Source organism: Helianthus annuus, chromosome 15 (assembly GCF_002127325.2).
Source record: "Helianthus annuus cultivar XRQ/B chromosome 15, HanXRQr2.0-SUNRISE, whole genome shotgun sequence".
Classification (NCBI taxonomy): Eukaryota; Viridiplantae; Streptophyta; class Magnoliopsida; order Asterales; family Asteraceae; genus Helianthus; species Helianthus annuus.
The window spans coordinates 36,360,414-36,384,667 of NC_035447.2; the positions used below are offsets into that span (position 1 = coordinate 36,360,414).

The 24,254-nt window shown below is 39.5% G+C and overlaps 1 non-coding gene across 1 annotated transcript; it reads right to left on the minus strand.

Moving 5' to 3' along the window:
* Nucleotides 1–19,347: 19,347 nt before the first annotated feature.
* LOC118487766 lies at nucleotides 19,348–19,453 on the minus strand. Its single transcript, XR_004882709.1, has one exon. It is a non-coding gene; the product is annotated as a small nucleolar RNA R71 (small nucleolar RNA).
* Nucleotides 19,454–24,254: the final 4,801 nt, after the last annotated feature.

A 24,254-nucleotide genomic window follows, 5' to 3' on the forward strand; every position in this document is an offset into this window, starting at 1 on the left:
ATATTCGGCCATACCTCCCATAGGCTACCATAGATTTGATGGTGATGGAAGTATGGTGAAAATGACCATTATTTGACTAAGTGTAAAAGTAGGAAATTATTATCACACCACCATCATTTTCCTTACATTGCAACAAATCTAACAACAACAAAACATTCCCTTTCTCTTTTCCATACTCACGGCAGCCACAACACCCACAATTCCTTCCTTTTTCATTCACTAATCTCACCTATTAAAGCCTTGTTAAGACATTTTAAGGAAGTTTAAGGAACTTGCATGCATGGAGAACCATTAGAGCTTATTTTGGAGCTTTCTTACCTTCATAATTTTCATCCTACAATCCATTAGTCTTTTGCAAACTTGTAAGATCTCAATTTACCATTTTTTTTAGCTTGTTATAATATGTAGTTTAGTTTAAAATATGTTGATCATCTTGAACAAAACATTAAAAAAAAAAAATTAAAACTCTAAACACACCATAAAAGCACACTAAATGTGATGTATATTATGTGGATTATGTTGTTATTTGCTAGATATGCTTTTACATGTGTAGATCTTGTTAAAGTGGGTTATTTACATGGATGCTCTTGCATGATTAAGAACAAAAATGATGATTTAAACATTTTGATGTTTAAATCTGGACAAGATCACTCATCTCATGATCCATGAACTTTACTACGATTTAAAATGAGTTACAACTTATATGTGACTTTTATATAAATTAAAACCATAATTTTCACTAAGAGCATCTTAAAAAGTGGTTTAAACAAGTTGTTTAAAAGGAAGAACAACATGGAAGTTCTTAAGAAATAATATGTTTTTTTTTTTTTGGATCTTGTTAAAATAAACATAAAAATGTCACCATATATTTTTAAAAGTGTGTTTAAAAATATATAGAAAGTTCATGGAAATGAGGATGTTAAAAGTAGGATTATTCATGCTAAGTGATGAAATGAAACTTAGTTTGGATTGATTAAGGGTGCTAAACATGCTTAAAAACGCGTTTTAAAAACATGGGAAAACGCCATAGTTTAGGGGAAACTATGGCGAAATTTTCTAAAATATTAATCGCGATTAAAATGTAATTAACGGGGTGATTAGCATGGTTAATCGTGATTAGCAACCTTAATTGTGATTAGCAACCCTAATCATGATTAGACAAACTCTAATGACGATGGTTAAGTCTTAACCACCCAAGAGTTTTTATTAACTCAAAAAGAAATTTTTATAACATAAAAGGGGGTAAAGTTTATAAATAAAACAATAAATATAATTTTTGACAAAATTGTATTTACATATGTTAAAATACTCTATTTGGCATATGTTACTTGTATAATGTGTGTATGTATTAATGATAGGAAGAATACATACCAAATATAAAAATACACTACACTTGGAAAATACACCAAACTTATACACATGAGGTTCCATATATATTGTGGTTAAAACAAATAAACGGACAATGAAATGCGGACGAACGGACACCGAACAAAACTAATTTTAACCATAAGTAATAACAAGACTATATATATGTTGGAACCGACGCAACATAAACACAATAAACGCTCCACCGAATGAAACGCGTCGCCACCGACATCGAACACCTCCACGTATTGGCACGAAGCGTGCACTCATTGCGGACGACAAATGGACACTTTCAACACGGGGATATAATAAATTGGGCTAAAGCCCACTTACATAACATAAATGTGGGCTAGGCCCAATGACACTAAATTATGGGCTAGACCCAATGTAAAATGCATGTATATTTTTATAATTATACATTGTAATAATACATGTATAAATACGGTATATACACATATAACACGGTGTACCTACACGTATAAATATGGTATACGTACACGTATAGAACACATAAATACACGTATAAATACGGGACACGTATGTGTATAAAAGACTCAAGTACATGATGATGTACTTACTTACACTTGTTGAAGTGTACTCTCACAAGTATGTCGTATACGTACGACAACGTATTTACGAAGTTAAAAATAAATATTTTTAACACTTGAATCCATAAAAGATATATGCTTATATTTGTGTAACCAATATAAAGTCTCGAATTAAGTTATACAAGAAACAAATGCCAACATATTATTAAAACACACAAGTGTTCCACAATTAAACGAAAATAATAAACGTTCAAGATGAACAACGAGTACAAGGTCTAGGAAAGACCGACGTGTCTAATGAGTTAGAACCCTTGTAGGTTGACTCGCGTTTACGGAACACGTTGCTAGAATATCTCTCTCTCTCAGGAACGCAAAGCTGTGAGTTCATGTCCCCCTATTCTCTTAACTGTTTTCGGATTTATAACTCTCGGGGGTGAAATACATGTTACATATGTTTAAATGGTATGATTTGGCTATGAAATGAACTATTAGATCATGTGAGCATAGGCTGAAACTGAAATGCCAATAACTCTCATAAGAAACATGGACAAAGGTTAGATCTAACGGGTACGGCCGAGCCCCACTCATGGTCCATTTGTGACTACTTAGAGTGCTTTTGTGTCCCAGTCGAGGTGATTCGACAACAGTCAAGGTGATTTGACACAGTCAAGGTGATTTGACACAGTCAAGGTGATTTGACACAGTCAAGGTGATTTGATACAGTCGAGGGGATTCGACACAGTCGAGGGGATTCGACACTAATAATAGCCCACTCGGGTTGGGTACTCCCTATGTCTTCACATATATTAATGTCCTTGCAAAACATTAATTGATCTGTTCATAGACGCTTTACATACCTGTTTTCAAAGGAATCTCTCAAATGTTTACAAGTTTATTGGAACTCATACAAAACGCATGAACTCGCTCAACTTTTGTTGATGTTTTCAAAATTACATGTGTTTCAGGAACAAGATGGATCTTGGGCGCGGGCGTTGTTTTCATGATGTAAATTTCAAGTTTAGATGTCATCCGCTTTTGTTGGTTTGTAACTTAACCGGAGGTCATGTTGATTGAAACTTAAATGACTTGTGATTGTGATGTTTTAAACTTTTGAATGGATGAACATCATATTAATCATATAGTTGTTTGTTATAATCGAATGCAATGAAAACTGATCAAGTCACACGCACACGCTTCCGCAAAAGTCAGGGTGTGACAGGTTGGTATCAGAGCCTCGATTGTAGTGAACTAGGATTCCTTCTCGAGTCTAGACTACAATCACTAGGATTCTCTCACGAAAACATTTTTACAAAAGGGTTTTTCATTGCATTTACGAAAGCGCCAAGATCCATGAATCAAACATTTTCAAAGGAAAGACAAAAGCAAGGACATTAGTAGGGAGGGAGAATACCCCGACTATTGCGCCAATTGAGGTATAGTCTATGCGATATAGACTTGCCAAAGATGAAATGACCCGCGAAAGAACAAACGAGAGTTATATGTAACATGTTGCATTTATTTGCATGTATATACTAAGTAACATTATTAGTCATTAATATATATTCATATATGTATACGGAATAATTATTGACGGGAACGAGATACCTTCGACTTCGAATCCTATTATTATTCTTGACTCGCACAATGAGACTATTGACCTCGCGTTTATTGCGGAGCTTATGGCTGATGTAGTTACCAAACGAGGCCCTGAGCTTGAATTCCGTGGAAGATGGTTGTTCTTCCCTCTCGAATGTGAAGGTGCCTGACTACGACAGTGACGGTGAGGCGGAGGTGGTAACCTTGGACAACAACCTTATCAGCAGGACGAGGTCCCTGTGGCTTTTACGAAACATGATTGACGACACTCTTGTCCAGAAAAGGAAGATGAGGTACTCATCTTGAAGGTGCCCCTCCAACTACTGTTGTTAGGAAACTCCCTTTATTCCTACTTCGTCTAAGCATTGTGCCATTTCGCGCATAACGGCATGACGTTGGCGCGTGGACCATTATAAAGGTCTTTTCCATGTTGAAGGTATGAAGACAGTAGTGTCCCTTCTCTGACTGATCGGCTGCTTTGAACGGGAGAAAAATTAGGGTGACCATGCAAGACAATTTATTATTACGGGGGCCCACGTAATAACAACTTGTAGTGCATGGAAATCCTGGTGGACTCTGCGGGTCAAGCTAATGATCATCACCCATTCAAATTTTCTAAGTTGTTTAAACCTTCATCTAATAGAACACTAACCGAGATAGTTACCATAACACACTTCAAAGTAGGAAGTTTGCCTTTGCCTACTTTGTGCCTAAGACTTCTACCCGTAATACGAGTCGTTTGGGACCGGTATCTAAGCAAGTGAAGATGACTAACACTCAGAAAAGATTCTTCTCATCCTTCACCTCACATGCATCCTATCACCCACTACCTATATCTCCACCAGCAACACCCCTGCCAGTAACTCTACACTCTCTATCCCGCAGCACCCCATCGTTTGAGTAGTACATTCGCACCTTGGAAAAAAAAACGCTCTACGGTTGCCACAAGGCACAATTCGGTTCCAAGGAAGAAGTCACGTACCCTCACAACCGTATCTCTGCGTTTTCACTATCACCCCTATACGTGGTAGTAATGCACAACCCCCCCCCCCACCTTTTGGGAAGTATGCCCGTTTTTGTAAAACTAAAGACCCAAGAAGACCAATGTAGAAGGAAAATAGTCACTACTTTTGTATTATGAAACTTGTATGACCGAGGTGGTATAACCTCGAGTCCATTTTATTTTTTTTTCTTCTAAAAACAATGCATCAAGTTGTCAAACATATACGAAAGCTCGGTGGTTGTTTTCTTATTTATACATTGTCGATTATATATGCATGTGATGTTATGTGATTGCATGTTTGCTTGTTGTGATGATTGTATATATACATATATACCTCATAGACAATTATTTAGTGAATGTTGTCTAACCTACCCGATACTTCTTGTTAGAAGAAAATGTCGTCCAGACGTGACACAGACACTAACACGTTACCAAGGACAGAAGCCGAGCTTCAGGAACGCATATCGCAGGCAATTGCACAACACGAGGCCAACCGCTCAGAACACAGCGGTGGCACTTCTGGAAATAACCCTCCAACTGGTAATGTTAAGTCACCTAAGACACATTACAAATCCTTTGGATAATTCCAATTGTGTTTTGCCAATGCTCGCTCGTGAATTGTGTTACATGTGTTACAGGCTGTACTTATAAGTAATTTCTGGATTGCAAACCCCTAAACTTTGATGGCACGGGAGGTGCCGTCGCTTTTGTTCGCTGGGTTGAAAAGACCGACTCCGTACTAAGAATGAGCAAATGTGCACCTGAACAGAGAGTCACTTATATTTCTGGGTTGTTTTTGGATGGTGCACTCTCCTGGTGGACCCTCCAAGTTCAAACTCTTGGTGAAACTACTGCATATGCGCTCAGCTGGGATGAGCTTAAGGAATTAATGCGCAAGAAATATTGTTCAAGAGCTGAAATCCAGAAACTGGAAACCGAATTCTGGAATCTGAAGATGGATGGACCAAAGGTTGCCGAGTATATTCAGCGTTTTCATGATTTATCAATGGTCGTTCCCTATCTTGTCGATCCGGATTTCAAGAGAATCGAGCGGTTTATTTGGGGACTTGCGCCTCAAATCCTGAGCATGGTTACTGCTGCAAAGCCTCCAACCATCTCAGAGGCTATCGATTTGAGCATTACACTTACTGAAGAAGCTCTTCGTATGGGAAAGTTTTCGAAATCTGAGACAAACAAGAAAGTGACTCACATGGAGTCTTCGGGCGACAACAAAAGAAAGTTTTCAAACCTGAAGAAAGACACTCAAGTAAGTCATGACAACTCTAATGCAAACAAAAGAAGGGAAGCAAACCCGCCTCATGACATAAAAGCTTATAGAGCCGCCAATAAGGCCAGGGGAAAGGTTTATCTCGGGACTAAGCCGAGATGTGACGAATGCAAGTTTCACCATGAAGGTCGTTGCCTGAGACCTAAGTGTGAAAGATGTGGAAAAGAGGGACACAGCAAGGATGCCTGTTGGGCAAGATATCCCAATCGAGGAAGAAACGATAGCTACAACCAAGGCGGAAACAACAACGGTAGAGTTCCAGGTTGCTTCAATTGTGGTGACGTGGGACACATTAGAAAAGATTGCCCCAAGAAGAACCAAGCAAGGAAGAGACTTCACGATCAGAGCTCGTGAAGCACGCTAGGATCCCAATGTGGTTACGGGTACGTTCCCTATTAACCAACACTCTACATCCATTCTGTTTGATAGAATTTAAGGATACACTTGGCTTAGTTTCAAGTAAGCTAGACGTCCCATATTCTATAGAATTGGCAAATGGAAAGTTAGTTAAAGCAATGAGGTGATTAAGGGTTGTACTTTGGAACTTAGAGAGCGGGAATTTTCTATTACCTGTTGACTTGGGAAGTCATGATGTTGTAGTCAACATGGATTGGCTACCCAAGAATAGAGCCGAATTTTCTTGTCATGAGAAAATCATTCGCATCCCTCTTGCGAATGATGAAACACTATGGTACGCGTCCTTCATGTAGTTGATGCAAGGACGCTGGGCCCATAAGGCGGTGGATTGCAACATCCCACATTGGTCATAAAGGCACAGAAGTGCCTCCGAAAGGGGGGTGCATACCCATCCTTGCTCATATTGTCGATAAGGAGACCCAGAAGACATCCCCGCTGTGAAGGAATTTCCAGAAGTCTTTCCCGAAGACTTGCTTGGGTTACCTCCACAACAACGAATGGAGTTTCAGACAGACCTAGTGCCAGGAGCGGCACCAGTGGCGAAAGCACCTTATCGATTAGCTTCGTCCGAGATGCAAGAACTATCGACTCAACTGAAAGAGTGCTAGACAAGAGAACTTGTCGAGCTGAGCTTCTCACCCTGGGGAGCTCCAGTATTGTTTGTCAAGAAGAAGGACGACAGTTTTCGTATGTGCTTAGACTACATGGAGTTAAACAAGCTAACCAATCAAGAATCGGTACCTCTTACCGAGAATTAATGACTTGCTCGACCAATTTCAAAGTTCTAGCTACTACTCCAAGATCGATATGAGGTCGGGATATCATAAACTGCGAATAAAAGAAGAAAGTATCCCTAAAACGGCCTTTAGAACTCGCTATGGACATTACGGTTTCCTTGTCATGTCGTTTGGCTTAACAAACACGCCGACGGTATTCATGGACCTCATGAATCGGGTGTGTAAGCCGGCCTAGGAAAAACGTGAGCAACATCTGCAAGCTACCCTAGAACTATTGAAGAAGGAACTGTGGTGTGCAAGCTGTCGAAGTGCGAATTTTGGATTCGCGAGGTGCAATTCTTAGGTCACGCGGTGAACAAGAATGGAATTCATATTGACCCTGCCAAGATTAAAGCAATCAAGAATTGGGAAGTCCCAAAGACGCCAACTGAGATACGACAATTTCTGGGGTTAGCGGGCTATTTCAAACGATTCATTGAAGAATGCATCTGCGACGCACCTATCTTATCTTTGCCTTACGGTACCGATGGATTTGTGGTATATTGTGATGCTTCTCGACAAGGTCTTGCTTGCGTGGTGATGCAACGAGATAAAGGAATCGCGTACGCGTCACATCAATTGAAGGTGCATGAGAAGAATGATACCACGCACGACGTTGAACTAGGTGCAGTGAATTTCGCGATGAAGATTTGGCGCCATTACTTTTATAGAAAACGTTGCACGATCTTTACTAATCACAAGAGTTTGCAACATATCTTTGATCAGAAGGATTTGAATATGAGACAACGAAGATGGGTTGAACTGTTGAATGATACGACTATGAGATTAAGTATCACCTGGACAAGGCGAGCGTTGTAGCAGACGCCTTGAGCCGCAGGGAGTGCGCAAAAACCACTAAGGATGCGAGCCTTGGAGATGACCATACAGACAAATCCCGCTACTCGGATTCGTGAGGCTGAACAAGAGGCGCTCAAACCAGAGAACCTATAAGCTGAAGCATTACGTGGAATGGGAGCGCAATTGTTGCCCAAGGAAGATGGAACATTGTACTCCCTGAAGCGAGTTTGGGTTCCATTCTTTAGCGACCTACGGACTATTATTTTGGACGAGGCTCAAAAGTCAAGGTATTCTATACATCCAGGGTCAGATAAAGGGTACCAAGACTTAAAAGGATTTTTTTTGTGGCCTAACCTTAAGGGCGACATTGCTACTTATGTCGGAAAATGCCTTACATGCGCTAAGGTTAAGACGAAATATCAAAAGCCTTCAGGATTACTGCAACAACTTGAAATTCCCATATCGAAATGGGAACAAAGCGATGGACTTCATTACTAAGTTACCCCGAACCTCGAGAGGTCACGACATGGGTTGAGTAATCGTTGATCGACTTACGAAGTCCGCACAATTTTTTTTACCCACCTGTGAGAAGGATAGCACTTGGAAGCTAGCCGAAATATATCTTAAGGAGATTGTGGCACGGCACAGTGTGCCTGTTTCTATTATATCGGAGCAAGAAGGTCGGTTCATGTCAAGGATTTGGAAATCATTCCAAAAGGCCTTTGGATCCCAACTGAATCTTAGTACAACCTTTCACCCTCAAACGGACGACCAAAGTGAACGAACGATACAAACTTTGGAGGACATGTTACATGTTTGTGTGATGGATTTGGGTAGAAACTGGGATACTCACTTGCCCTTAGTGGAGTTCTCGTACAATAATAGTTATCACACTAGCATCCAGGCCGCCCCGTTTGAAGCATTATGTGGACGAAAGTGTCGGTCCCCGCTATGTTGGACGGAGACCGGGGATAAATAACTTATTGGTCCGGATGTGGTCCAGGAAACCATTGACAAGATCATCCAGATACGAGACCGTATCAAGACGGCTCGTGATAGACAAAAGAGCTACGTCGACAAACGACGCAAACCATTAGCTTTCGAGGTCGGAGACATAGTATTGTTGAAAGTCTCGCCTTGGAAGGGCGTAGTAAGATTTGGTAAACGTGGAAAGTTGAACCCATGTTACATTGGACCTTTCAAAATCCTAGAAAAGATCGGAACTGTTGCATACAAGTTAAAACTACCAGAGGAACTGAGCAGTGTACATGACACGTTTCACGTGTCAAATCTCAAGAAAAGTCCTACTCAAGAAACAGTCGTCATCCCAGCGGACGAGATACATGTCAACGATAAACTCCAATTTACTGAAGAACCTATTGAGATTACGGACTGGAAGGTCCCCAAAACACGGAGGAGTCGTTGGAAGCTAGTTAAAGTTCGTTAGAACTCGCGTCACGGTCCCGAGTATACGTGGGAACGTGAAGATCAAATCAAGTCCAAGTACCCTCATTTGTTTCTAGACTCCCCTGCAAACGGTAACACGACTTGAATTTCGGGACGAAATTCTTCTAACGGGGGGAGAATGTGACAACTGGAAAAAAAATTATGGTAATTCCGTACAACTTAAACACTTGACTTAACGCTTAATTTCTCTCATTACGATTTAATTATTGCATGATTAGGTCGTATAAAGTCTAGCAATCATAGGACATGGTTAAATATGCTAAACAATATTAACACAATCGCCACGTCGCAATAAAACCGGAAACTATGTCCTAATATGTTGGCAAAATGCTGATAACACTATTCACCTGAGCACACTATACATGCCAGCAAGTTCTGAAAACTGTCAGAACGAGCGATGAAAGGTATGAACGCACTTGGTAGATGGAATACAGATAAAAATCCCTAATTAGGGACACTAAATCATTAAAACCCCTCAACTTTCCGGAAAATACATGTCGTTAACATTCATCCGAATCGCGCTAAAACTGTAACAAAAATAAATTGTCCGCAACACTAAAATACAACATTTTATTGTCCGTAGAACTTGTAATAATATTTTACACCCTAAATAAGCTTAGGGATATCAATGGGATATTCGAAACACAAGCTCCCGGTGTTACGCCGCAACTTTCACACGTTGTCCAAATTCCAGCCAATAGGCGAATAAATTAAATTTCTACCATCCGATTGCCTAAACCAAAAAGCTAGCGAACTAGTTAGCCATATTTTGGCGTCGTAAACGCCTTGAACAAACGCCATGACTTAGTGGTAAATAAAAACCATCGCTCCCGGTATTAAACTACGACCTTCGTATATCACCTGATATCGAACCGGTGAGCGAACTAGTGGTATTTTTACCATCCGAAATTTATACCCACTAAACTAATAAACTAGTTAGACCTTATTTATAACCCTAAACTTTCGTTAACACACTAATTAATCTAATTAGCATAATCCCCTAAATATCTAAAAATTCATCATTTCATCACATGTTTCACTTATAAAAAAATATATATATATTTAACCACCATAACTCCCCCAAATATTCGGCCATACCTCCCATAGGCTACCATAGATTTGATGGTGATGGAAGTATGGTGAAAATGACCATTATTTGACTAAGTGTAAAAGTAGGAAATTATTATCACACCACCATCATTTTCCTTACATTGCAACAAATCTAACAACAACAAAACATTCCCTTTCTCTTTTCCATACTCACGGCAGCCACAACACCCACAATTCCTTCCTTTTTCATTCACTAATCTCACCTATTAAAGCCTTGTTAAGACATTTTAAGGAAGTTTAAGGAACTTGCATGCATGGAGAACCATTAGAGCTTATTTTGGAGCTTTCTTACCTTCATAATTTTCATCCTACAATCCATTAGTCTTTTGCAAACTTGTAAGATCTCAATTTACCATTTTTTTTAGCTTGTTATAATATGTAGTTTAGTTTAAAATATGTTGATCATCTTGAACAAAACATTAAAAAAAAAATTAAAACTCTAAACACACCATAAAAGCACACTAAATGTGATGTATATTATGTGGATTATGTTGTTATTTGCTAGATATGCTTTTACATGTGTAGATCTTGTTAAAGTGGGTTATTTACATGGATGCTCTTGCATGATTAAGAACAAAAATGATGATTTAAACATTTTGATGTTTAAATCTGGACAAGATCACTCATCTCATGATCCATGAACTTTACTACGATTTAAAATGAGTTACAACTTATATGTGACTTTTATATAAATTAAAACCATAATTTTCACTAAGAGCATCTTAAAAAGTGGTTTAAACAAGTTGTTTAAAAGGAAGAACAACATGGAAGTTCTTAAGAAATAATATGTTTTTTTTTTTTTTTTGGATCTTGTTAAAATAAACATAAAAATGTCACCATATATTTTTAAAAGTGTGTTTAAAAATATATAGAAAGTTCATGGAAATGAGGATGTTAAAAGTAGGATTATTCATGCTAAGTGATGAAATGAAACTTAGTTTGGATTGATTAAGGGTGCTAAACATGCTTAAAAACGCGTTTTAAAAACATGGGAAAACGCCATAGTTTAGGGGAAACTATGGCGAAATTTTCTAAAATATTAATCGCGATTAAAATGTAATTAACGGGGTGATTAGCATGGTTAATCGTGATTAGCAACCTTAATTGTGATTAGCAACCCTAATCATGATTAGACAAACTCTAATGACGATGGTTAAGTCTTAACCACCCAAGAGTTTTTATTAACTCAAAAAGAAATTTTTATAACATAAAGGGGGTAAAGTTTATAAATAAAACAATAAATATAATTTTTGACAAAATTGTATTTACATATGTTAAAATACTCTATTTGGCATATGTTACTTGTATAATGTGTGTATGTATTAATGATAGGAAGAATACATACCAAATATAAAAATACACTACACTTGGAAAATACACCAAACTTATACACATGAGGTTCCATATATATTGTGGTTAAAACAAATAAACGGACAATGAAATGCGGACGAACGGACACCGAACAAAACTAATTTTAACCATAAGTAATAACAAGACTATATATATGTTGGAACCGACGCAACATAAACACAATAAACGCTCCACCGAATGAAACGCGTCGCCACCGACATCGAACACCTCCACGTATTGGCACGAAGCGTGCACTCATTGCGGACGACAAATGGACACTTTCAACACGGGGATATAATAAATTGGGCTAAAGCCCACTTACATAACATAAATGTGGGCTAGGCCCAATGACACTAAATTATGGGCTAGACCCAATGTAAAATGCATGTATATTTTTATAATTATACATTGTAATAATACATGTATAAATACGGTATATACACATATAACACGGTGTACCTACACGTATAAATATGGTATACGTACACGTATAGAACACACAAATACACGTATAAATACGGGACACGTATGTGTATAAAAGACTCAAGTACATGATGATGTACTTACTTACACTTGTTGAAGTGTACTCTCACAAGTATGTCGTATACGTACGACAACGTATTTACGAAGTTAAAAATAAATATTTTTAACACTTGAATCCATAAAAGATATATGCTTATATTTGTGTAACCAATATAAAGTCTCGAATTAAGTTATGCAAGAAACAAATGCCAACATATTATTAAAACACACAAGTGTTCCACAATTAAACGAAAATAATAAACGTTCAAGATGAACAACGAGTACAAGGTCTAGGAAAGACCGACGTGTCTAATGAGTTAGAACCCTTGTAGGTTGACTCGCGTTTACGGAACACGTTGCTAGAATATCTCTCTCTCTCAGGAACGCAAAGCTGTGAGTTCATGTCCCCCTATTCTCTTAACTGTTTTCGGATTTATAACTCTCGGGGGTGAAATACATGTTACATATGTTTAAATGGTATGATTTGGCTATGAAATGAACTATTAGATCATGTGAGCATAGGCTGAAACTGAAATGCCAATAACTCTCATAAGAAACATGGACAAAGGTTAGATCTAACGGGTACGGCCGAGCCCCACTCATGGTCCATTTGTGACTACTTAGAGTGCTTTTGTGTCCCAGTCGAGGTGATTCGACAACAGTCAAGGTGATTTGACACAGTCAAGGTGATTTGACACAGTCAAGGTGATTTGACACAGTCAAGGTGATTTGATACAGTCGAGGGGATTCGACACAGTCGAGGGGATTCGACACTAATAATAGCCCACTCGGGTTGGGTACTCCCTATGTCTTCACATATATTAATGTTCTTGCAAAACATTAATTGATCTGTTCATAGACGCTTTACATACCTGTTTTCAAAGGAATCTCTCAAATGTTTACAAGTTTATTGGAACTCATACAAAACGCATGAACTCGCTCAACTTTTGTTGATGTTTTCAAAATTACATGTGTTTCAGGAACAAGATGGATCTTGGGCGCGGGCGTTGTTTTCATGATGTAAATTTCAAGTTTAGATGTCATCCGCTTTTGTTGGTTTGTAACTTAACCGGAGGTCATGTTGATTGAAACTTAAATGACTTGTGATTGTGATGTTTTAAACTTTTGAATGGATGAACATCATATTAATCATATAGTTGTTTGTTATAATCGAATGCAATGAAAACTGATCAAGTCACACGCACACGCTTCCGCAAAAGTCAGGGTGTGACAAATTTGTCGTATATTGTGATGCATCGCACACCGGTATGGGTTGTGTGCTTATGCAGAGGGGCAAGGTGATTGCCTATGCTTCGTGACAATTGAAAGTGCATGAAAAGAACTACACCACCCATGACTTGGAATTGGGTGCCGTTGTATTTGCACTAAAACTTTGGAGGCATTACCTTTATGGCATTAAATTTGTGATCTATTCTGATCACAAAAGCCTTCAGCATCTGTTCAATCAGAAAGATATGAATATGAGGCATCGACGTTGGATGGAAACTCTGAACGACTATGACTGTGAAATAAGATACCATCCAGGCAAGGCCAATGTAGTCGCAGATGCCTTGAGCAGGAAAGAAAGGGTGAAGCCAAAAAGGATCAATGCCAAAAGCATTGAAATCAAGAACAGTCTGAATGAACAATTGTTAACTGCACAGAAAGAAGCTGTGTTAGAAGCTAACTATCCAAACGAAAAGCTAGGGGTAACTGAGGAGCAGTTATCTTATGGCAAAGACGGAATTCTGAGATTGAATGGGAGGATATGGGTTCCTGTTTATGGAGGTATTCGTGACATTATCCTTCAGGAAGCCCACAGTTCCCGATATTCCGTTCATCCTGGTGCTGATAAAATGTACCAGGACTTAAAGGCAAATTTTTGGTGGATAGGCTTGAAAAAGTCTATAGCCACCTATGTAGCAAAGTGCTTGACTTGTGCACAAGTAAAAGCCGAGCATCAAAAGCCGTTAGGCTTGCTACAACAGCCTGAACTTCCCGAGTGGAAATGGGAAATGGTGACGATGGATTTCATCACCAAGTTACCAAGGACAAAGAAGGGAAACGATACAATATGGGTAATAGTTGAAAGACTGACCAAGTCAGCACATTTCCTACCCATAAAGGAGACTCATAGCTCCGATATATTAGCCCAGTTGTTTGTAGACAAGATTGTAGCCCTTCATGGAGTACCTGTGTCTATCATCTCTGATAGAGATACCAGATACACATCACACTTCTGGAGAAGCTTCCAACAATCTTTGGGTTCACGTTTGAATTTCAGTACGGCTTACCACCCTCAGACAGATGGACAGAGTGAGCGTACAATCCAAACGTTAGAAGACATGCTTCGTGGTGCAATCGACTTAGGTGGTAGTTTGGATAACCACCTACCATTGGTCGAATTCTCCTATAACAACAGCTACCATACCAGTATTAAGGCTGCACCTTTTGAAGCCCTATATGGTAGAAAATGTAGAACGCCCGTATGTTGGGCAGAAGTTGGAGATGTCCAGGTGACAGGACCTGATATAATATTTGAAACAACGGACAAGATTGTCCAAATTCACGATCGATTGAAAGCTGCCCGAGATAGGCAGAAAAGCTACGCAGATTTGAAGCGTAAGCCTTTCAATTTCGAAGTAGGCGACAAGGTTTTACTTAAGGTATCACCCTGGAAGGGGGTGATGCGATTTGGTAAGAAAGGCAAACTAAGCCCGAGATATATTGGACCTTTCGAGGTAATCGAACGTGTCGGATCGGTTGCCTACAAATTAAACTTACCGGAGGAGCTCAGTGGTATCCACAATGTGTTTCACATCTGTAACTTGAAGAAGTGTTTCGCTGACGAATCACTGGTTATACCACATACAGATGTACATATCGACGAGAGCTTAAAGTTCGTTGAGAAACCTGTGTCGATCGAGGATCGACAGGTTAAGAAACTTCGCAGGAAGTACATAACTACATACCGATTGTGAAGGTGAAATGGGATGCCCGTAGAGGTCCCGAATACACGTGGGAGGTATAGTCCACGATGAAGGAGAAGTACCCCCATCTATTCCAATAAATCTCGAGGTTGAGATTTCTTTAAAGGGGGTGAGGATGTAACACCTCGAAATTTTGCGTCCAATAAAGTATTGACACGTGTCTTAAGTTTACACGTGGTGTTAAATACTAAATAAAGGACTAAAGTTGACAAACATTGAAAGTATGTAAATTCGAGGGTTAAAAATGTCAACGAGGGATAAATATACTATACAGTAACCCTAAATAATGCTCGTACCTTCAAATGGATAAATCATGGATCGTACGGAACGAAATGCGGAAGAAAGTGAGAGATTACAAACTACAGGGGTTAATTGTGTCAACATGTTTAAGTTATACCTCTGAGTGACCCTTTAACACACCCGAGGCTTTGTAACAGTAAATTACGCTCACTAGAGTATACGATATAAATTTCGCGAAGTTCCGTTTTAAAACGAGAAAGTTATGATCAATTTCGTATGCGAGGGGTTAGAAGCGTCAACAATGAAAGTTAGGGCTTTTCGGATAGTAATTAGACTAACCGGGGACTTAACGGCGCGGGTAAAAGTCACGAGGCCCTTATTCGTAAATAAACGAGGCCCAAAACGCAAAGTTACCCCTTCGAAACCGAAAGGCCAGGGCAATAATGGCAAAAGATTTGAAAATCTTGAAAATCAAGTCTCAGGCGACCCGCGTTAGAGATGCAAGTGATCTTACGCGGGCCGCGAGCCAGGTGCAGATTCGCTTGCTGACAACAGGATACAGGCGACCCGCGTAAGGGAAGCCTGATCCTTCACGCGGGCCGCGTCAAGGCGCCAGATGCAGAATTCGGGGACAGGTTCACTGTTTGCTATTTTAACCGCCTTAGAACGCAATTATGGCAGCATGGGCGCCCCCTAAACGACCCCTAGCACCCAGGGACATATGTTGATGATCAAGGAACCCTTGTAGCCTTAGTTGTGATGATCTTGTGCTTCCATTTTCACTATAAAAGGCCATAAGTTGTGCACATTGTAACCACACCTCAAACCTGCTTTCTTGATCACTTTTGGAGCTCAAGAACACTCTTCTATCATCTCTGGTCGTGCACCAAGCTTCTGTAAGTATGCCTAACCCTTTGTGGTTTAGTTTTTACATAGTTTTAGCTTAAAAGTCAATCCGTCGTAATTAACGATTGACTTTACGATAAATCACGAATGGTCCAGTGGTTTATCGAATCAAAGGTAGTTATATGTTGGTAATCATGTGGGCTTTAAACCCCTAAAAGGGCACCCTCTGATTCCCACTCTAACTAGTCCGAATGTCGAGTCAAACTTGCTTAGAAAAAAGTCAACAGAATGCTATTTTGCGAGACTATGCATAATCGGTAATGTAGATAGCGTGTAACCTGTTTTAACACTCATATAACATGATAATAAGTATATTAACTAGTCTAAGCTTGTTTGATCCGACCATTTACTGTTTTGACCCGGTTCGGAACCGAAAGTCGCAAAACTTTGACTTTTGCTTTGACTTTAGTTCTGACCCGTTTTGGTATAATTTAGATATGCCTTAGGACTCTCTTAGGACCAGGTTACATGATGGTATAACCCTCTGTGACCGGTTCGTTGTTTGTCCGAGTCTTTAGGACATTTCCGTTAAATGCTTAAAAGTTGACCATAACGCCCTTTTCACTTTAAAACGAGAATTTTGGACATGTGAACGGACAAAAACCTTAGTTACTGATTTCTAAGCATGTACCTAAAATTTCACGTCAATCCGAGGTCTAGAATAGGAGTTGTGCTAAATAGCGCAATTACGGAAACTTTAGTAATAAAACGGCGCATTTAGCGTAAAGCCTATCTAAACCCAAATTTCGACACCAAACCTTTTACACACTGATGTAAAATAATATTTTGAGATTTTTAAAGATTTTTAATTATTTTTAACCTGCTCATAACCTGCGGTTATGGCATCAGTTCGGTAAATACCGAATATACCCTTTTCGAGCATAACTTGAGTTCTACAAGGTATTTTGACCGAATTCCAGTTGCTACTGATTTTAAATAATAAATAGAGTGTTTTGGACTTTATAAACTATTCAGAAAACTCAGATTTCCTGTAGAACTCAGAAACCTCTCTTATAATCTTTAAAATGACCAAAATATCCCTACGGGGCAAATAATGGATTTAAACTCGTTACGGGCATTATGGAAGGTATCCTACTGATACCACAACCTATTTAAAGCATATTGACTTAGGAAACTTGTGTAGGACTCTTACGGTTACCCGTTACGCCTTTTGCGCGCACGGTTCGGTTTATGTAACTAGTTTACATAAACTAGCCGAAACGGGTCAAACCTTATTGTTTTGACCTCAAAATCCAGAGTGTGGTTATATTACCCATATAAAACAAGTCTTTAAACGTGTTGGGTCCAAACCACATTCCATTCCCGGTTTTCGCCTTTCACGCGATTAAACCGTAATTATCCTTTGAAACTGACCGGTCTAAGCTAAGGCTAAATTAAAGACCCGTTAGGATTCTAATAGGTTGTTTAAACCTTCGTTCCAGAATAGGAGACCAGTAAAAGAAACTTGCATTTGTTTATTAAGGATATTACTTGCTCAGGTAAATACTTTTAACTTATTTTCCCTATACGGGCTTGGGTTACGGTATATAAATTACCGCTTGGTCGGGCATTAAATCTTCCATCATATGGTGGTTAATTGAATAATTTAATCGGCCCGTTTAAATACGTTTTGTTGGCTTTACGCCTTTGGGAGCTTAATGACCATGTCCCGGATATCCTTGGCATCATTTTACGAAATGGCCACGACCCCGACACGCGGGTGTAGGCGTACACCCGGCAATGTGTCTATATTAATTAAAGGTATAACCGTTGGTTTTCCCGCCACGGCTTTATGCTTTGTGGCGTGTCTATTAACCTTAAACCCGGCACGACCCGGGCGACCGAACGCATAGTGAACATGTAATTCTTTTACAAGATTTAATTATAAATTATCCCAAGTTATAAAGAGTTTGTGCCATGTGCACTCAAATCAATTTTATTAAACATTTTTACAAAAGTGTCGGTTGAATGTATTTACCAGTGTAAACTGACGTATTTTCCCCAAAAGATTAATGCAGGTTCTACTCGTAATAGGCTGGCCACTTCTTAGCATCGTTTAGAGTCTCGCAAGCTTTGGATGCCAATATCTGTTGAACAATTATTTTCTATCTTATTTTGGTCCCATGTGGATTATATTTCGACGATTGTGATACTTGGATATTACATTCAATAGTTGAAATATATTTATCTTTATGCTTCCGCTGTGCATTTAAATATTGTGTGGTTTGACTATATTGTTGCCAACTACGTCACGGTAATCCCCCACCGGGCCCACCGGTGATACACGTGGAAATCGGGGTGTGACAGTTATGATGAAGAAGGATACATGTATGGGGGTGATGGAGATCAAGGGGAGTATGCCTATGTTCAAAGTCAAAATCAAAGGATGTCAAGTGTTGGTGGGATTCCTCAACAACAAATTATACCTCTACAATTGCTACCACAAGGTCCACCGGTGTAAAGACGTGTTCAACAACCTCATGTGGGACCGAGATTTCAACCACCTCCACAACAATTTGGGCCTCCACACATGCAAGTTCAAAGACCAATAGGTCCATACGTCCAAGAGTTCGTTTGGGTGTGCCAAGAAGACATCTTCGAGAACATGCTAGAGGTATTGAATCACATTTTAGACCGGTGATTACTCATAATCCTTCACCGGTAGTTATTCCTCACAATGACCAAGGGAGGACGTTCGAAGTTCGAACCAATTCGTTACAAAGTTTGCCAAAATATAAGGGTCTAGTAACGGAGGAGCCTTATTTTCATTTGGAGGCTTATGATTCGATTTGCAACACTATTGGGGGACAAGGATTTTCGGCCGACGATGTCAAATTGGTGTTATTCCAATTTTCCTTAGAAGATAAGGCGAAAAAGTGGTTCTATACATTACCTTCGGCATCAATTTATACATGGGCGGAAATGCAACAAATCTTTTTGGATGAATTTTATACCGCTCAAAAGACAAATGATGCTAGAAAAGGTTTGAGAAGTTTTCAACAACAAACGGGTGAAATGTTTCATGAAGCATTCGAGAGGTTTAACATGATGATAAAGAATTGCCCTCATCATGGGATAGAGTTATGGGAGTTGATGAATGTTTTTCATGAGGGGTTATGTGCCGAAGATGTTCGCGATTTAATGTCTATCACCAATGGCACTTTTGCCACAAATTACGAGCATGACGATTGGGAATTTTTGGAGCAAATGGCGGTCACATCAAAGAGAAAAGCTCAAGCATCAAGGAGAGCACGACCGGCCATTACCCGAACTGAAGTGCACGCGGTAGACGATGGTAATGTTCAAACTTCTAATCAAATTTATGATGTTTGTGCAATTTGTAATGAGATAGGGCATGCGGCTGAAAATTGCCAAGGAGTGGAAGGGCAATATGAGGAGGTGAATGCTTTGCAAAGGCAAGGAGGGGGTGGTAGAAATTACAACATGAATTCCAATACTTACCACCTCGGTTTACGAAATCACCCAAACTTTAGATACGGGAATCCGTTAAATCAAGTCAACCCGAACTTCCAAGGAAACCAAGGATTTCAAAGGCAATATCAAACGGGTCAAGTGCATGGTGGGTCTTTAGGTCAAGGCTCTTCGGGTGGAAATGAGGTCATGGAGATGTTGAAAGGTATGCAAATGGAGATGCAACGAAGAAATCAGCTGGATGAGGTTCGTATGCAAAAAGATGAAATCCGTGACAAAGCTATTCAATCGTTGACCGCCCAAATGGGTCAACTTGCGAGTGAAGTGGCGATGTTGAAGAAAGCAAAAGGCCAGCTACCAAGTGACACGGTGACAAATCCCAAGAACATAAAAAGCGTTAATATCAATGTGGTAAGCACCGTTCCTAGTACCGAATTTAATGAAAAATTTCTAACCTCTTCGTGTCAAATAAATACAGGTATAGGGAAGGACACCGATGGTGAGAATGATAAAGAACATGGAGCACCAATCGTGCCTATCCGTGTGGGAAAATTAAAATCCCTCACGCATTATTGGACTACGGGGCGAGCATGAGTGTATTACCAGGTGATCTATATGACATGTATGATTTTGATCCGCTCGAAGATATAGACACCATGGTGAGTTTGGCGGATGAGAGTTGGAGGCGTCCACGGGGAATAGTTAAGAATGTTATGATTCGGTTTGGAGAATTCGACTATCCGGTGGATTTTCTGGTCTTCGATTATGCTTCTACCAAACTGGCATCACAACAAAGGGTAATTTTAGGTCGACCGTTTCTTTATACAACACATGCTCAAATCAACTGTAGAGACGGGATCATTACTATGACCGGAAAGAACCGTAAGTTGTACTTTGATGTTCATACTAGGGAGATTAGTTATGAATCTATTGAAGAGAAGGGTAGAGAGTCTAGTGACCATATGAAAAGTGTGCATCAAAGAATAAAAACAAACCACCGAGGTGTGAAAAGAAGTATGAGGGTTCGAGCAGGTATGTAGTTGACTATCCACCGAATGGACATTTGCTGGATGCATTTCAACCAATGACAAGCTACAGTGGGGGAGGTGATAGGAACCAATTCTTTGAGCCACCATAAATGGGGGTGGCACGGTCTGGCTGAAGACTCGAAACTTAGCGCTGCTCGGGAGGCAACCCAGGGTTTTATATTGATCTTGTTGTTTTTATCTTTCTATGATTCAGGGCCATGGCGACATTCAAGTGTGGGGAAGATGTGCGGATATTTGGGTGAAGGTGGTGATAGGAAGTCGGATTATCTACAACATCTGTTGTGGCAAACTTCACCAAGTCAATGTACTCTTTCCTTAGTCTTGTTATGTTCTTTAGCTTTGAAATATTGGTAGTTAGTTCGTTTGCTTTATGTTAAAAACAAAAGAAATTTGGGGTTTGAGATTTTAAGCTTTTGGTTGATGTTGAATGGTTTTAGCGATCACTTCTTCCCAAAACCATACATTGGGGTCAATGTATCCCAAGTGTGGGGATGAGGGGAAAATTTGATGGTTTTAAAAAAATTTTAAATCAAGTGAAACATTATTAGAATTTGAACACCTTGTACTACCCCGAGTGACACACCGGCAACCCTTAATTACCCTTTTTCTTGGTGAGAGTTGAAGCCACAATTGTAAATAAATAATGATTGTCTTTGATGAGAGTGGCAAAGGATGAGGATGCATTAGAACTTGTGCTTGAATTCGTTTTGTGGCCTTAGTTAAACATGAATGTAGAAAGGATAAGGGCATTTAGGTAGCCTCATCTTAGTGTGTGCGAGTGTGGGATTTGGGAGGTTGGACCTCATAAATTATATATATGAGCTTGGTAGTGAGAGGGGCGGGGGTTTGGACAATTAGTTGCCCATTTTGTGCCGAAAGCCAATCATTTGTAAACCCTTACCTAGTTTCCAAAAAAAAAAATTACCCGATTTGACCCGGTCTTGTAGTGTTAGTAGTTGTTATAGCTGTGTTTAGTTATGTTATGTTGGATGTTCCTCTATGTTGAGAAGAAAAGAAAAGAAAAAAAATGTGAAAAAGCAAAAAAATGAAAAAAATGATGTATGAGTTGTTTTGTATATAAAAGTCTTTGTTTTGTTTTGTTTGTTTCTTTATGTAATAAAAAGACCGGGTTAAGTCCTTCGCTACTACATATATATTTCCATTTCCTACCCGTATGCCTAGCCATGTTACAACCTTAAAGTCCCTTTGATTTGCATTCATGTTTTATCACTTGTTAGGCGGAGGACCGATTTAGGTACAAGCATATAGTTGTGCAATCACCCGTTTGCCTTTTGTGTGTCTAGCGTATCTTTGCTAGTGTTTACTTGTCACCGAGAGGAGATACATAGTGAGGGGTGTGTTGTTTGGGTGTTAGGAAAAGACTAGTAGAAGGATGACATGTTTATGCTTGATTTATGTTGATCGCTTGTGCACTTGGAAATGATTTGTAATGGGTTGCTTGGGGCAAGCAACGGTTAAGTGTGGGGATGTGACGGGTGGTCCATGGGACAACCCTTAAGTGTGTTAAAAGACGTGTTAATCCCTCATTTGATCATGTAATTGTCTTGAATTAGATAACTACGGTTGCTTGTGTTTCAGGTACATTTGGAGCTTAAAAGTATGGAAATAAAGTTTCGAATAGACACGACTGGATTGTAGATTGAAAGACGGAGAATAAATGAAAAAAAAATAAAATTTTGGAATTGAAGAATTAAGAAGATAACATGATAGAGGATGAAATTACGAGAACGTATGCGAAAACGATGAAGAAAACGGAGTTGAAACGAGAAAGTTATGAAGAAAACAAAATTGATTGCTGAAGCCTACCGTAAATTACGGTAGCTAGCGTAATTTACGGTAGACTCTGACAAAAATTGATGCCGTAAGACAGTTTAAATCCACCGTAAACCATTTTAAGCCACCGTAAGCTACGGTGGCCACCGTAGCTTACGGTGGAGCCTGCGAAAAAAGTGTAACTCCCCACTTTTAAGGTGTTTTATGGTGTCTTTCCATCGGCAATCATTGTGGGACGTTTTGGAGCAGTTCTTGGGGCGATTTTGGCTGTTTCTTCTTAATTCTAAACAATTGGTTTGTGTTTTCGATTCATATGAACATTAATCCTTTTGTTATGATGTTTGTTCAAGCCATGAGTGGCTAAACTTATGGTGATCATCCTAGGTTAAAGGTTTGTCTAAGACATTTGTGTTTTGATTCTTATTTCTAGAATAATAGACTTGCTATGATGGTTTGTTTATTATGGTGTGTTGTTTGCTTGTTCGTAAATTGTTAATTTGTATTTTAATCTTAGTCTAAACCATACGTTCTTGGTGCCGTTGGCAATCGAGATATCATGGGCGGGATTAGGATTGGGTATTGATTAATTGGTCATCGGGTAACAACCTCGCGTTCTAGGAATCCGAGTACTTAGTTCCCTTTCATCACGACAAGTAATAACACATGAACCATGTCTATGTGGTTCTTTCTAGTTGAATATTAGCATGAACGTCAAAGCAAACCGGAAACTTAGGATGGTCATTGGTCTCTAAATTGTTTACAAAACCAATTCTCAATTCGTAATTTAATTAGTAATCTTAGTTTTAAAATCAAACAATCCAAACTCTTGAATTTACTTTTATCGCAATTAGTTTAATCTTAATTAACTTATATACACTTCTAAATAACACATATTCCACAAACTCCCTGTGTTCGATACCCACTTACCGCTAGCTATTAGTAGTAATTGGATTAAATTTGATTGTGACCACGACATCACGTCACGGATTAGCGATCCTATGTGGCCGGCTCCTATTCGCTTGTTGGCTAGGTCATAGCGGGGCATTTAAATTTCAAATTCTAACCGTTTGGCCAAGCCAAGCGGTTCACCCACCCAACATCGCTATATATATTAACCCCAACCCCACCGGCTGTCCGCTACCCCAACCCAAACACACTTGATCGAACCCGCTACTCCAACCCAAACACACTTGATCGATGGCCTCTTGGACACACGAAGAAGAGCTAGCTCTTGTCACGAGCGTCGTTGACGCAATGAAGGGCCGACAGCCTGGTGAAACGCGTTACTGGCCGGAAGCTTTTGCTAGCTACCGGCATAACGTGGGAAACGACCGGCACAACTTAAACGCGTGCTAACATAAATGGCGCGAGCTACGGCCGAAGCTTGATCGGTTCAAAGCCTACTACGAAGCCGTTCCGAGCGGTGAGATAAGCCACGAAGACCGGGTGGCGGTGGCGAACATTGAGTTTCGGGGCAAGGAGCGAAAGCCGTTCGACAAGCTCGCTCTTTTTGAAATTTACCTAACGCTCTAGGTTTTTTTTTTTTTTTTTGTAATCCTTTTTAGGTTTTTTTGTAATTTTTATGAATTTTATAATTTTTAGG